Raw genomic sequence first — 14,034 nt, forward strand, 5'->3', positions numbered from 1 at the left:
TTAAGTTATGAAGATTTATCTAATTTAAGTTTGCTTTAAATATAAATAAGAGTTTAGGCATGAAATAAAATAACAAATTACATTAATAAAATGGTACTTGAGAATTATAAGTTAGTGAGACATTTTCTAGATTCAAACTAGATTTTTCTCACAGGAAAGCCTACTTAGGGAAGGGTTTGAGCAACAAGAGGTTATCCATGGACATTGCATCAGAGTATTTTGATCAGTAAATAGATTAGTAAATAGTAGTTGCTTGCTACTAAAAGTGACATCTGCATTAATATAGAAGGAATTATGCATATATGATAGATATTCTGGGATAGTATTAATTGTAATGCTTAATTGTTTTTTTTTTAAATTCAATATGGGCATAGTTTGTAATGTTATGTATTATTAAAATTGTCAATTTAACTTGATTATATATAGTCTACTAATATAGATAAGAATTCTTAAAATTGACATTCATAAGTGTAAGTTAGTAGCTTGGAAGGTTTTAGCTCAGAATAAATTTTGGGTTGGACTTTTCTTGGTCGATACTGTTTTTGCATACATGTCCAAAAATGTGAACATCTAGTCCATCTTGATGATTAAAAAAGAATTATCATATTAGGATATTTGAGAAGTGCACTGATAGACTAAAGTAGAGGTTCTTAAAATGGAGTGTATCTCTTTCATATCTGAAGGGGAGGAGGTGGCAAGTGATTGAGGCCATGTTGTGTTGATATAAAAGATTCAATGTTGAAAACACTTTTTCAACATTAAAAAAACAACTTTTTTTTAAATGCCATATTGGAAAGCATTTTTAAAATGCTTGGCTTGGTTGAAGTAGTTTAGTCATCATACTGTAAATTCAAAGTGGTTTAGAAAGTAAATGAAAGCATGTTCTTACAAACACTTCAAATGTATTTTTAAAGATTAAATTCAGCAAGTATTATAACATACAAGATGCTAACTCTGTAGTGATACTGTGTATATTTGAAAAACTTACATATTGCTTTATATTAAAAGAAAAAAAAAACATTCTCATAGCTAATTTTCATGTAAGATAGGTATATTTGCACTTGTTTTGGAGGGTGGGGGGTTATGAAATTTATTTTTTAAATTTTAAAGGAAAGTGCAAGATATAAATGTTTGATAATCTTTGGGCTTCAAACATTTGAAGGAAAACATTGTGACCAAGAGCAGGCAAAAAAAAAAAAAAAAAAAAATGGAAGTATTAGTAACTGTAATAGTTAATGTAAATGTGAAAGAACTTGTGAATGAGTGTTGATGAAGATGAAGCATGAAATGAGCATATGGAGAATGAAATTAAACATTTGACAAAGCAACTAACTGATGCTAGGAGGGAAGAAGTTAGAAGAGGAAGCAAGTGTCAAAGGATGTTGAGTCCTTTGGACAGTGCATGGAGGATTTGATCATTGTAGGTGAATAACAGGATACATGAGATTTTTCATAGCACAACAAGACCAATAACTGAGCATTTACATGGAAGTAATGCATCAGCAGTAGTAGTGGTTTTAAGCACAAGTTGATTTGGATGATGAGAAAAGGAAAGTTGAAAGATATTTGAGGAAATTATGAAGCTAACAATATAGTTGGAAAGTGATTAGTGTGATACCTAATATAACAATAGTCAGTTGAGAAAAAAAAAAAGAACAGAGATAATAAATGGCATGACGAAAGCTGAGCTGTGTTGAGAAAAAGGTGTGCAATTTGTGAGGGTGGAGCTAATTAGAAAGGAAGTTAGAATGGTTTAAGCAGATGAGCTACATTTGAATTGATGTTCAATATTTGGATTGGTTTGAGAGAGAACGTGAACAGAGGAGAATAAACTGAGTGTCATTAAGGATCAGAGAAAGAGACAGAGTGATTATAGTAAATGTGATAGAATGTTCCAGAGGACAGAGTGTTTGTGTGTGAGAGTGAGCGAGTGATGACCTGAAAACAAAGGAAGGGATCACTTTCATCTGAAGTATAGTAATGGGAGGGTTGATCAGATAAAGGACTACTCTTGTTCATAAGTCCCATTATTCAAAGGACAATATGAACATGGCCTATGAGACTTCACAAGAACTGTTATGTTTTGTATACTAATGCAAGGAATATAACAATGAGTTCGTAGGCACTGATTGGGTCAATGTGCCCATAGATAGTTGCCCAATGATAATTTTCCCTTGTCTTGGTTGAGGATAATATGCAGGTGGGAATAAAAATATTCTATTGAATCATAGAAAGGTGAAAAGAAGAGGGAGAATGGTGGTAGTGATGCAGAGGAATTGTTACTAAGAGTGGAGGTGGATAAGAGCAGCATATGCAATTACATTGAGGTTATTTAGGATAAGGTTAAAATAAACTGAATTACATATCTAATAGGATGTTGCTATAGACGTTGGAATGTAGAGGGACAATGATCATAATGTTTAGTGATTAGCTGAGCTGGAAAAAGAAGGGTGATCCTATTGGGAGATCTTAATTATGAGTATATGATTGAACGAAGATAGCATATAGAAATGGTGATTTCTAGAGTTTGTGAGGGATAAACTGATTTAGGCATGATGTGATGGAAGTAATATAATGTTTTAGAACATTCAATTTCATATCCTCATGGGATATGGTTGTGAATGCGGTCTCAATACTGAAGTTGTTTCCTGAGATTTATTGACTTGAAGTGGCCAGACAGAATGTGTGATTATGTGAAGTTCTGTAGTTGGTTAGCATCAATAGAGGATAAGTTGTTTGATAAAGAGCTTACTAGAGAATAGGAATTAATTAGGGCACACATTAACAAAGGTAACATACATTTAGGTATACCCATGATACAGTTTAATGGAATCATTACAGTACAAAGAGAAATAATTAAACAGCAAGTTTAATCATTTCAATATTTCATCTGTCACAGAGACATCTTCAGGAATACAATGTTAAAATTGTAATAACGCACAATAAACAATAAGTGGATTTAAACTAAATGAAGACTAAAGCACCCATAGAGGGATACCCTGTGTTGGTGCTGTTGGCTAGTCTCAGATGTTGCATGGGAGGCCTAAGAATTAGTTTCCCAAATCATGGAAGTTTAATACTACCATATTTATTAAGATTAGGCTGGTTCTTTAAATCTGCTACTAATTCCAAAAAGAGTCTTTGAAGTTTGTATTTACTGTGATGGAGCATGATAGCTTTCTTCCATCTGATTCTGTGCAAGGTATCCAAGGCATGATTGAGTTAAAAAAAAAAAAAAAAAAACTGCTAATTGTTTTTCATGTTTATTAACTGCTTATATTAGACAATCCACACCATTTATCAAGAATTCCCCAATTTTTGTCAAAAAAATCGAGAATATTCAAATATAAGAGTCAGATATGTCAGTCAACTTTGATGTTGTTTCCATAATTATCAACATTCAGTTATCCTTTCCTTCATGCTTACACGATGATCAGAACACATCATGAAAATTATGGAAACAACTACTGCAATACAGTAAAACTTTAGTTTAATATAAACCAAAATAAACACTCGCTGTTTTGATCTTCATATTAAGATCATTAACTGGAATATAGACATATATACAAAGAAACAAGCTGCACTACAATCTACATGGGTATGCTAAAGTTACTGATTAACCATCAAAACTATTGGCCTGATCTCTGGTGAAAAAAAAAAAAAAAACCTTACTACATCACAGCTAGAGTCATGTTATTATCTATTAGGTTACAAAATTAAATTAAGATGGAGAGCAACATGTTCACACAAAAATATTACTTATATAAGTATACATATAAATTGCAACAAACCAGTATGGATAGTGATCTATAAAAGCTGAAAAATTGTTTAGTCCTAAAGTCAGGGTTTGCTGGAAAATTAAGTGTCTATTTTCCCCCTTTGGTTTATATTTTGTTACTTTTTTTGGTGGCCTTACCTCCTCGATTCTTTGTATATGTTCTCTCCAATTCATTTTATGTACTTCTCCGCAGTATCTCCACCTTTATGTTGAACTACAAAGCTGTGTATTATGACAGCCTTAGGAGGCAGTTTGGAGCAGTGCCAGTGGTCAGGGTTGTTTTGAGAGAAGCAGTATCAGACTGCGTATCCATGGTCAGGAAGAATAAACCAAGTAGGATTAAGTGGATGAGTAGAGATATAAAGCAAGAGCTGGAAAAAAAAAAAGCATTGTGGAGGGAATATAAAAAAAAGTGATCAACATAGTCATGAGTGGCACAGAATGCAGGCAAGAAGGGCAACTAATATGGTAAGAAAACTTAAGTCACATTAGGAGAGAAAATAGCTAAGCAGGTGTGAATCCAAAATATTTTTTTTACTATGTAGCAAGTAAAAGAAAGGATGATTTTAACCAATGCTGATGATATGAAGGTGACAGAAGCAGAAGAAATGGAGTTGCTGAGTGGGTCACTCAGCAGCTTATTTTCCAGTCACACCTCCAAGGACTCCTTGTAGGAGGATGGTACTCAACTCCATTACACACAGTTCACAGTCTCTGCTAATTAATTCATCAACTACATATGTCATCTGCTGCTCAACAACATCATCCAGGTGGAAATTTTGTAGTTGCTGATGTGTAAGAGATCGAAGTCAGAATTGAGGTCGACGAACAAGAGGTGCCCAGCAGATTGAAAAATATCAATGTGAATTTATATTTTTTATTGATTTTGATAGATATTGATTTTCATATTGATATTTTGGCAGTGCTTCTGAAGTTCTTCAGAAGTCTCAGCTCTGGTGATGTCACAAGGGAGTCTAAAGATCACAGTATACTTCCATTACATGTGGTTCCAAGACAGAAGTAGCAAATTACAGACCAGTTAATATTTATTATTATTATTATTATTATTACATGTTGCCTCCAAGGATTCCTTGTGGAAGGACACTCTACTTAATTCTGCTACATGCAGCTCACTATCCTTGCTAATTAATTCATCACCTACATATGCCATCTACTGCCCAACTCCAATAACGATAGTATTTTTTGTCTGCAAATTGCATGCATTGGTGTAGTTGATTTTGCTGTACGCAGGATGAAACACCTGAGTTTCTGGGAGAAAAAACCCTGCTATCTCCATATGGGATTGACTAACTCACCTTCAATTGAGAAAGGTCCTTTAAAGATTCCTCTTGTCATGAAAAGAATTGAACTTTAGTATTTTCCAATCAAAAGGTACAATACTTCATTCTTTCAATTACACTATAGAGTCATGGTGAAGGTATTGGTGAAGTTGGTTCAAGGTAAAATCCAGCAGTGGGTGGATAGAAATATGATATTGTATGATGGGCAGCTTAACTTTTTAAAAGGTTGGTCCTACTTTAGTAATTTACTGATATTTTATAATAAAGTGACAGCAGAATTGGAATGGATATGGAGTTAGTAGCATGGATGCAGGGTAGGGGGAGGGGTACCCAACAGTACATTCAACTCATCTTCAGTTACTTAATAAGTCAAATACTTAAGTCCGTCATATTTCAATACTTCAGTCAAATACTTAACATTGTTAAAACAGTCTAAGAAAAATACAACAAAATTACCTGCTGAAAAATGGGTTGTTAATCTATCTGGCCATCCTCTAACTGAAGATGAGCTGAATGCATTGGCACAAGGTCACAAGTTTGCGATTTCACCCAAACGTATTCCATATTTAGATTTCATACACAACATTGAAAAGAGCACCAGTCATCCATCTAGTATTGCAACTAATAGACTACATTTTGAAATAGCCAAAGTGATCTATGATGCCCAACCATCAAAATTGAATATTCTGCAAGCAGAATTAAAACCCCTGAATTCCTTAAAATGAAATAATAATAATATAGTTATCACCAAAGCTCATAAAGGCAATACCACTGTAGTCTTAGATGCTAAATCATATGAACGGAAAATGAATTTACTGCTACATAGTCCCAGCTTAATGATCCTCCAAAAGTCAGCTCAAAACAAGTTATTGGAATGAAACAACATCCATAGATCAAGAAACCATCACAAGACTTAAAACACACCATGCAAGACCTCCTAGAATATATTGTTCACCAAAATAAAAGTAACTGTTCACTTATGCCTATTGTGGATTCTATAGCAGTCCCATGTATAAAATATCAAGATTTCTGTCTGACCCTTCACAGACTACTCAGCTTCTTTGATAAAAAAAAAAAAAAAAATTCCACGGAATTTCATATAAGGATAAAAGATATTAAACTAACAGAAACAGACGTGTTAGGAAGATTTGACGTTGTATCTCTCTTCATTAATAACCCTCACAAAGAGACAATAGAATTGTTAACCCAAAAATTTCCACAGGGTATAGTGGAATTATTCAAATTTGCAATCGCATCAGGTTACTTCACGTGGAAAGATAAAATATATAAATGAGGAAGGAACATCAGTGGGCTCACCCTTATCACCTAACTTTGCTAACTTTTTCTTCAACACCTAGAAGATAAAACTTTTGCTCTCAACTCAAAACCAACAATTTGGCTATGCTGCATCAATAATGTCTTTGCAGTTTGGAGTTGCACAGAACTTGAACTCTACTCATTTCTACAAAAAAAATCAACACCCTGCATCCTCATATGAAGTTCACACTAGAAAATGAATCATTAAAAGGTATTTCGTTTCTTGATGTACACATACAGCATAAACAAGGTGGATTAATTTCCACTTCTCTTTAATCTTAATTAAAGTTTTTAATTAAGATTAATTCTGTCCTAATCTTAATCGGAATGACTGTCTCACTATTCCAGGAGAGTTGTGATGAGTGCTGTGTGTTGCCAGAATTAGTTGAGTGCCCTGAATGAATTAGAGAGAGAGAGAGAGAGTATAATGAGTATTGTGTGTATGATGTTAGTGTGCATCTCCCACGATAAACCTTCTGACTCCATGAAGATACCCATATAACAAGTATTGATATGTACTCCTTTTTTTGCATTCCTCCTGAATATTTTTCATTACTGTTCTCTTCTCACTGCTTGCCTCATTTAACACTCTTTCAAAGTAATTACTCCAGACATCTAGAACATCTAGAATTACGAAGGAAAATGGCGGCCAGTAATGATGGTTCACCATCTTTATCAAAGAACGGTAGTATAAAAGAGATGATTCAGTGAACTAGCTGCAAAATGTACGCTTTGCGGAGTGCGGTCGAAGTGTGGTTAGATGATAATAAAGGAGTGAATGTGTGTAGAAAATGTAGGGAGAATGAGAAATTGAAGAGTATTTTGGATCGTGAGTGTGATATTTTTGTCAAACTTCAGAATGAAGAAAATAGCAATATGACAAGAAACGGCGAGGTTGTACCAGAGAATTGTGAGAGTGTGAATGTAGAAAGTGGGAATGATAGTATTAATGGTTTTACTGAGAATAAAAAAGATGAGATAGACGCAATGAGTGAGATCACGTTGTTGAATGGTGCGATACAAAGGGCAAAACAGCAGCTAGAGTGTATGAGCAAAAGTCGACTGAATGAACCAGCCAATAATAAAAAGTATGACAGGAAAAATAGATGTATGAATGTGAACATGAACAAAATGAAGGATAGAGTGCTGTATGGACACTCGTTAGTACGAGGTGTGATAGTAGAGGATTTGACAAAATCGTACCAACCTGGTGCGACCATAAAGGATGTAACTGAGTCTATTGGAGAGCAAAAGGAAAGGGTGAAAGAAATGATTGTTGTGGCAGGTACGAATGATTTGAAAGGAGACAAAATGGAAATGATAGAAGACCTGAATGAATTGCTTGAGGTAGCAAAAGAAAAGAGTGACAGAGTTAGAATGATTAGTCTTTTGCCACGGTATGACAGTGAAATGTTTAAAAGGAGGGCCATAATTGCAAATGACTTTATGTGTGGGTTATGTATGACGAGTGGCCTGGAATTTATGGACGCGTGGAGAGAGTTCGATGGGCGAAAGGATCTATATAAGATGGATGGCTTGCATTTGAATGGTTACGGTGTAAGAAGACTTGAGAAAGTGTTGCTGAATGCGGTGGATGTGCAAATTCAGGGAAACTAGATTTATTAAGGGGGGGGGGGGAGTAGATATACAGTCCTTAGGGAGGCAGTTGAATGTAAGAATGAATATAATATGCCCAAGCAAATAAGGACAACAAATCAGAGTGGGATAGGTAATATAAGGCATCAAGGTAGGGTTGGGGCTAATGGGGATCTTAAATTCATGTGCACTAATGCTAGGAGTATCAGGAACAAGAAGGAAGAGTTTTTGGCCATGGTTGGCACTTCCAGACCACAGGTTATTGGTATTAGTGAAACATGGCTGACTGTAGATGATATAGCTAGTGGGATTGAATGTGTTGGGTATAGTGTGTTCAGGAATGACAGGGAGAATAAAATGGGGGGGGAGGAGTATTGTTGATGATAGCTGATGAGCTGCAGCCAAGGAGAATAGAAGTTGAATTGCAGGATAGAGAAAAGAGCACATTTGAGGCCATTTGGTGTGAGATTGTGGCTAGCAGAACTAAATATACAATTGGGTGCTGCTGTAGACCAGGTGATGGAAAAGATGGTGGTGACAGTATGCACAAACAAATAGAAGAAATGAGTGGAAGGAAGGTGATTATTATGGGAGATTTCAACTATGGTCGCATTGATTGGAGTGAGGAATTGGATTTTATGCAGTTATTAAGGGATAACTATCTGTGACAGCATGTAATGGAAAATATTAGGGGTCAGAGAGTGCTTGACCTAGTAATTACATCTGAGGATTTGGCTGTAACAAATATGACCACATTGCCACCAATCGGTGAGAGTGATCATAGGGTCTTGACTTGGGAGGTGGCTAAAGGTGTAGAATTTTCAATTAAGACAGGGTAAGTGTGGAATTATCGGGGTGGAAAGTATGACAAGCTTAGCAGTTTGATTGGTTCAGTGCCATGGCATGTACAACTGCAAGGACTAGAAGTCGATAGTGCATGGGAGGTAGTTAAGAAGTGTTTGCATGAAGCAATGTCTGACTGTATACCTAGAGTCCGAATAATAAATCAACTAGGGGTTAAATGGATGAATAACACCATTAAGCTTGAGCTGCAAAAAAAGAAACAACTATGGAGGGAATTTAAGGAGAAGGTGACCGGCAGGCACACGAACGGTATAAAGCGCAGGCCAGAAGGGTAACCAGTGTGGTAAGAAAAGCAAAAAAGGATTACGAAAGAACATTGGCCATGCAGGCTAAAGAGAATCCTAAACAGCTTTTTAGATATGTAGCAAGTAAAAGGAAAAATGTACATGGCAGAATGATTTTAAAGAATGCCGATGGTAGGGAGGTAATTGAATCAGTTGATATAATTCAGTTACTGAGTGAGCACTTTGCAAGAATATATCATCCAGGTGGTTACATTGCAGAAACGAATAAACCAGTAGATTATATGGGAATTGTGGTGAATGAAGTGGAGGTGAGTAGTCTATTGCATAACCTCAATGTCAATACATCTGTGGGATTGGATGGTATACCAGCTCGTGTTGTAGAGAAGCAGCTAAAGAATTGTCAGTACCCTTGACCATTTTGTTTAATTTGAGTCTCGGGTCTGGGTTAGTCCCGAGGGGGTGGAAAGAGGGGAAAATAGTTCCACTGCATAAAGGTGGTTCCAAGACTGCTGTTGTAAATTACCGACCGATTAGCATATCAGGAATCATTGTCAAAGTCTTAGAGAAATTAGTCAAGAAAAGAATACAGGATTGGATAGATGAAAATGGGATATTGTATGGGGGACAACATGGTTTTGTGAAGGATAGATTATGCCTCAGTAACTTGCTCACGTTTTATAATACAGTGACGGCTGAACTGGATAGGGGTAATGGGTTTACAGTAATACTACTGGACCTTGCCAAAGCTTTTGATAGGATACCACATAGAACCCTAATCAGTAAACTGGAGCAGATGGGGATAGATATAGGGTTGGTGAGATGGATAGGAGGGTTGGTGAAGGAGAGATACCAGAGAGTGGTTTATTCAGGAGTGGAGTCTAAAAGACGGCTCGTGACTAGTGGAGTGCCACATGGCTCTGTTCTTGGACCACTGCTTTTCAATTTGTTCATCAATGATATAGGAAAGGATTTGAGAGGAAGTGTTCACTCGTTTGCTGATGATGCAAAGTTGGGTAGAGCAATTATGAGTGCACAGGATGTCAAAATTTTACAGGATAGTTTGGAGGACTGGGCTAGGAAAAATGGATGTCAATTTAATGTGCCAAAGTGTAAGGTTATGCACTTTGGGGTAAAAAGAATAGCAGCAGTATATCGCATTGGTGGAACCGTACGCCAGGAGATTGAAGAGGCCAGGAATTTGGGAGTGTTGGTGGATAGGGAATTGAAGTTTAGGGGGCACATTGCAAAAGTGACTAAAACAGCTCACTAAATCACTTGGCTTCTGAAAAATACTTTAACATGCAGAGACAAACAAGTTGTTATTCCTCTGTATCGAGCCTTGATAATACCCCATCTGGACTACTGTGCCCAGTTATGGGCACCAGGGTGTCTTCGTGATGGGGAGGAAGTGGAGAGAATCCAAAGACGAGTCACCAAGATGATAGCAGGTCTGTGGAATGAACCTTATGAGAATAGGTTGAAGATTTGTGGGTTGCAGAAATTGGTCGATAGGCGAAGGAGGGGTGATATGATTGAGACATTCAAATTACTGAAGGGTTTCTATAAGATTGATCCAGAAGATATTTTTGAAAATATGACTGGTGGTGGAAGGACTAGGGGCCATGAATGGAAGCTGGGCAAGAGCGTGGTTGACAAGGGTGTTAGAGCTAGGTTTTTTTACTTGGAGAGTGGTGAATGAGTGGAGTAAGCTTCCAAAGTTTGTTGTGGGTGCTACGACCATAAATGAGTTCAAGGCAAGGTACGATAGATACTGTGTGAATGTCGAATAGTTGTTCTTGACATGATGTTGGGGCCTCCCTCGATGAGTCTGTCGACTCCTTGGAGTTGCCCGGAACAATAATAATAATTATAATTATCTTTAGTTTTCCTCTCACTTTTGTCATCTTTGATTCCTTTTATAGTACTCTTTATTATCTTCTATATTATTGTCAGTTTTCCCATGACTTTTGTTTAGCTAATTACAAAGTGTTCTTGTATAGCTACTTGCAAAGATACTTGCATAGTTTTCTATATAGAAAGTGACTGAAGAGAAATGGAGAGGGGGACTAATGACGGTTTAATATTGTTTTTGTTTTTCACGTAAAGTAACTTGTACATGCAGTGAATATGAATAATTTAAAAATGCCAGTGGGGGAGCAGAACCAATAACAATTTTTGATATGTCAGATCACAGATCTTTTAGTGGAACATTAATAAACAGGTATTTATCTGCCAGCCTGGTTGGCCAAGTGGTTAGTGTATCTGCTTTCCAGCCAAAAAGCTGTGGGTATGAATCCTGCCATGGGGATGGATGTTTGTGATTGTCTGTGAAAATACTAGTGGTGGTGGCAGGAGGTAGATGGCATTGCTGTAGTTGTGGATTGAGTGGTGGAGACAGAGATGTACAGTAGATGCCCTCCCTCGATGAGTCTTTGGACTCCCTGGAGGTGTCACGTAATAATAATAATAAAAAATATTTAATATCACAGCTATTTGAGATGTGTTTGAAGTTTTTTTTTTTTTTTTTTTTAAATCTAATTTTGAAATCAACAATTTTTTTATGAATGTGGAAAAGTCTCCTGTCAGCTGTTGGACAGAGAAAGCATTGATTTGAATTTTTGGAGCGCTCTGAATTCAGGATAGCATTATCATTTAGAAAGCATTATCATTAAATATGATAATGCTTTCTTTTAAGGTTACATAGTGATCAGCATTCATAATGAAGAATTTATGGAGAGAAACAAAAACACTTGTGTTTGGAGTAATTACTTATAATTAAAAAAATAAAATGACGTTTTGCCCTCAAGGTCATCATCAGGAAAACATACATATGCACAGGACACAAGCTACATGAGACTACACAAAAGTAAGGTAAATCTAAATGCTTTGTTAATCATTTAGTATAGCTTGATCCCTGGTGAAAATTCATAAATAAAAAAATAATAATAAATAAAATATATAAATTTTTTTATACATATCTATAATAATATACAGATGATAGAAAAGTTTCTAAATAAATAAAAATAAAGTTTTATAGTAGAACTACATTAAACACACCTCTACTATCCTATTATATTAAGATTTTTTTTCTGTTGGGGGTTCTGCCATCATGTTCCGGATGCTATATAGGTTGCAGATGAGTCCTCCAGATTCTTGGAATTGCAACACCAAGGCAACTCGAGGAAAAGGTGGAGAAAGCTATCATCACTTCTATCTCAGTATCAGTATCGAAACCGGTCTGGGTAGTGGCCCTTGCCTTAATGCATAGCAGTATACATATCTGCAAGGAGATGTTCTTTGCATTATGGGAGTTACTGAGATAGAAGTGATGATAGCTTTCTCCACCTTTTCCTCGAGTTGCCTTGGTGTTGCACTACCTTAGCTCAGTCCTGAAGATACTTTCAGGTGCAAACTTTGTTTGCTCACACTTGGATAAAGGATTAAACTAAACTTATTATAGTCTAACCAAGTGAAAAATAAACTTTCAACATCTTTCTCTGAATCCCGAGTAATTTGATAATAAGGTTGTACACCTTTTGGCAACTCCTATAGGTAGGGATGACCTCTCATTGCTTCTGCTTTGGTGTCTCCACTACTGGGCCTGGCTCCCACTGACAAGACCTCAAAAAAAGGTAGAAACTGGTCTGGGTAGTGGCCCTTGCCTTAATGCATAGCAGTATACATATCTGCAAGGAGATGTGTTTTGAATTATGGGAGATACTGAGATAGAAGTCATGATAGCTTTCTTCACCTTTTCCTCGAGTTGCCTTGGTGTTGCACTACCTTAGCTCAGTCCTGAAGATACTTTCAGGCGCAAACTTTGTTTGCTCACACTTGGATAAAGGATTAAACTAAACTTATATCTCCGCAAGGGAATGTGCTTTGCATTAGGGGAAAATACTAAGGAAAGTGATCGGAGCTTACTCCCACGAGTTGCCTGAGACTTGAACTATGATGTTCGGGTGCAAACTTGACTTACTTGTCTGTTTGCTTACTTGGGAAAAAGGATTAAAACCTAGCTTATAAAATTGCTTGGTATCTTTAACATAGTATATACCCAAGGTAAAAAACTTTCTGCAGTGTATCTAGTAATTTAGTGAGCTGCAGCAACACAACCTCGATAGCTGAAGAAACGAACAACACTAATCGCACGCTCACTTTCCCCGTGAGCACCCGCAGCATATGCGTTAAAACAAAACAGTGTAAGAATGCTTCTTTGGCATATCTAATATTTGAAAAACATGCGAGTATATAGTGATGTAAAACACCAAATAAAATAACCAACATCGAGGTTATTGATTAGTGATAGAATTAAAATATCTAATATGCATTTGGTTGAAATTATCTTATTTTTTCGCTTGTGAAAATCAAAACCCACAGGCAGGCTGCACAAAATCGCGCCTTAGACTGCATGGGGCCTGCAGACCATGTTTTGGACAGCCTTACTCTAAGCTTTAAGTCTTTAAATCTTTTAACATGCATTACACTTTGCTACAGTGAATTAATGGCCATTATCCTTGAACCAGACTCCATCTGTTTAAATCATCTTACAAGATCTCTGTATTGCCTTTATTATGTTATCATCCCTAATTTATGTCATTGGGTGGGTGGGTGGGTGGGGTGGGGGGAGGGGAACCCCTCTACCCTTCAAGTCATTCTCTATATCATTAATATACAAATAAAACAACAGTAGCCAAAGTACTTCTGAGCTTTGGTATGGCACTAGTCACCATTTCCTTGATTCAACTTCACCATATACTATTCTCTGTTTATCCATCAATCACTCTTTTATCCTAACACCAGCTTCATTTCTAACTCCCCCACTTCTCTAAAATTTCTAGGGAAATTTTGTAAGGATGTGATTGTTCTCATTTTGTTTTCTCAATCCTGTAATGTGTTGAAAAATTTCTTCATAATTTTTTGGTGTACTGAA

The 14,034-nt window shown here is 36.4% G+C and overlaps 1 protein-coding gene across 1 annotated transcript in view; it reads left to right on the forward strand.

The window, feature by feature from the left end:
- Positions 1 to 14,034, forward strand: part of Fatp1 (Fatty acid transport protein 1) — a 271,807-nt gene that overhangs the window by 107,950 nt on the left and 149,823 nt on the right. The window lies entirely within an intron of this gene.

Source organism: Typopeltis vanoorti, chromosome 26 (genome assembly GCF_054136105.1).
Source record: "Typopeltis vanoorti isolate ZY-2024b chromosome 26, IOZ_Tvanoo_1.0, whole genome shotgun sequence".
Classification (NCBI taxonomy): domain Eukaryota; kingdom Metazoa; phylum Arthropoda; class Arachnida; order Uropygi; family Thelyphonidae; genus Typopeltis; species Typopeltis vanoorti.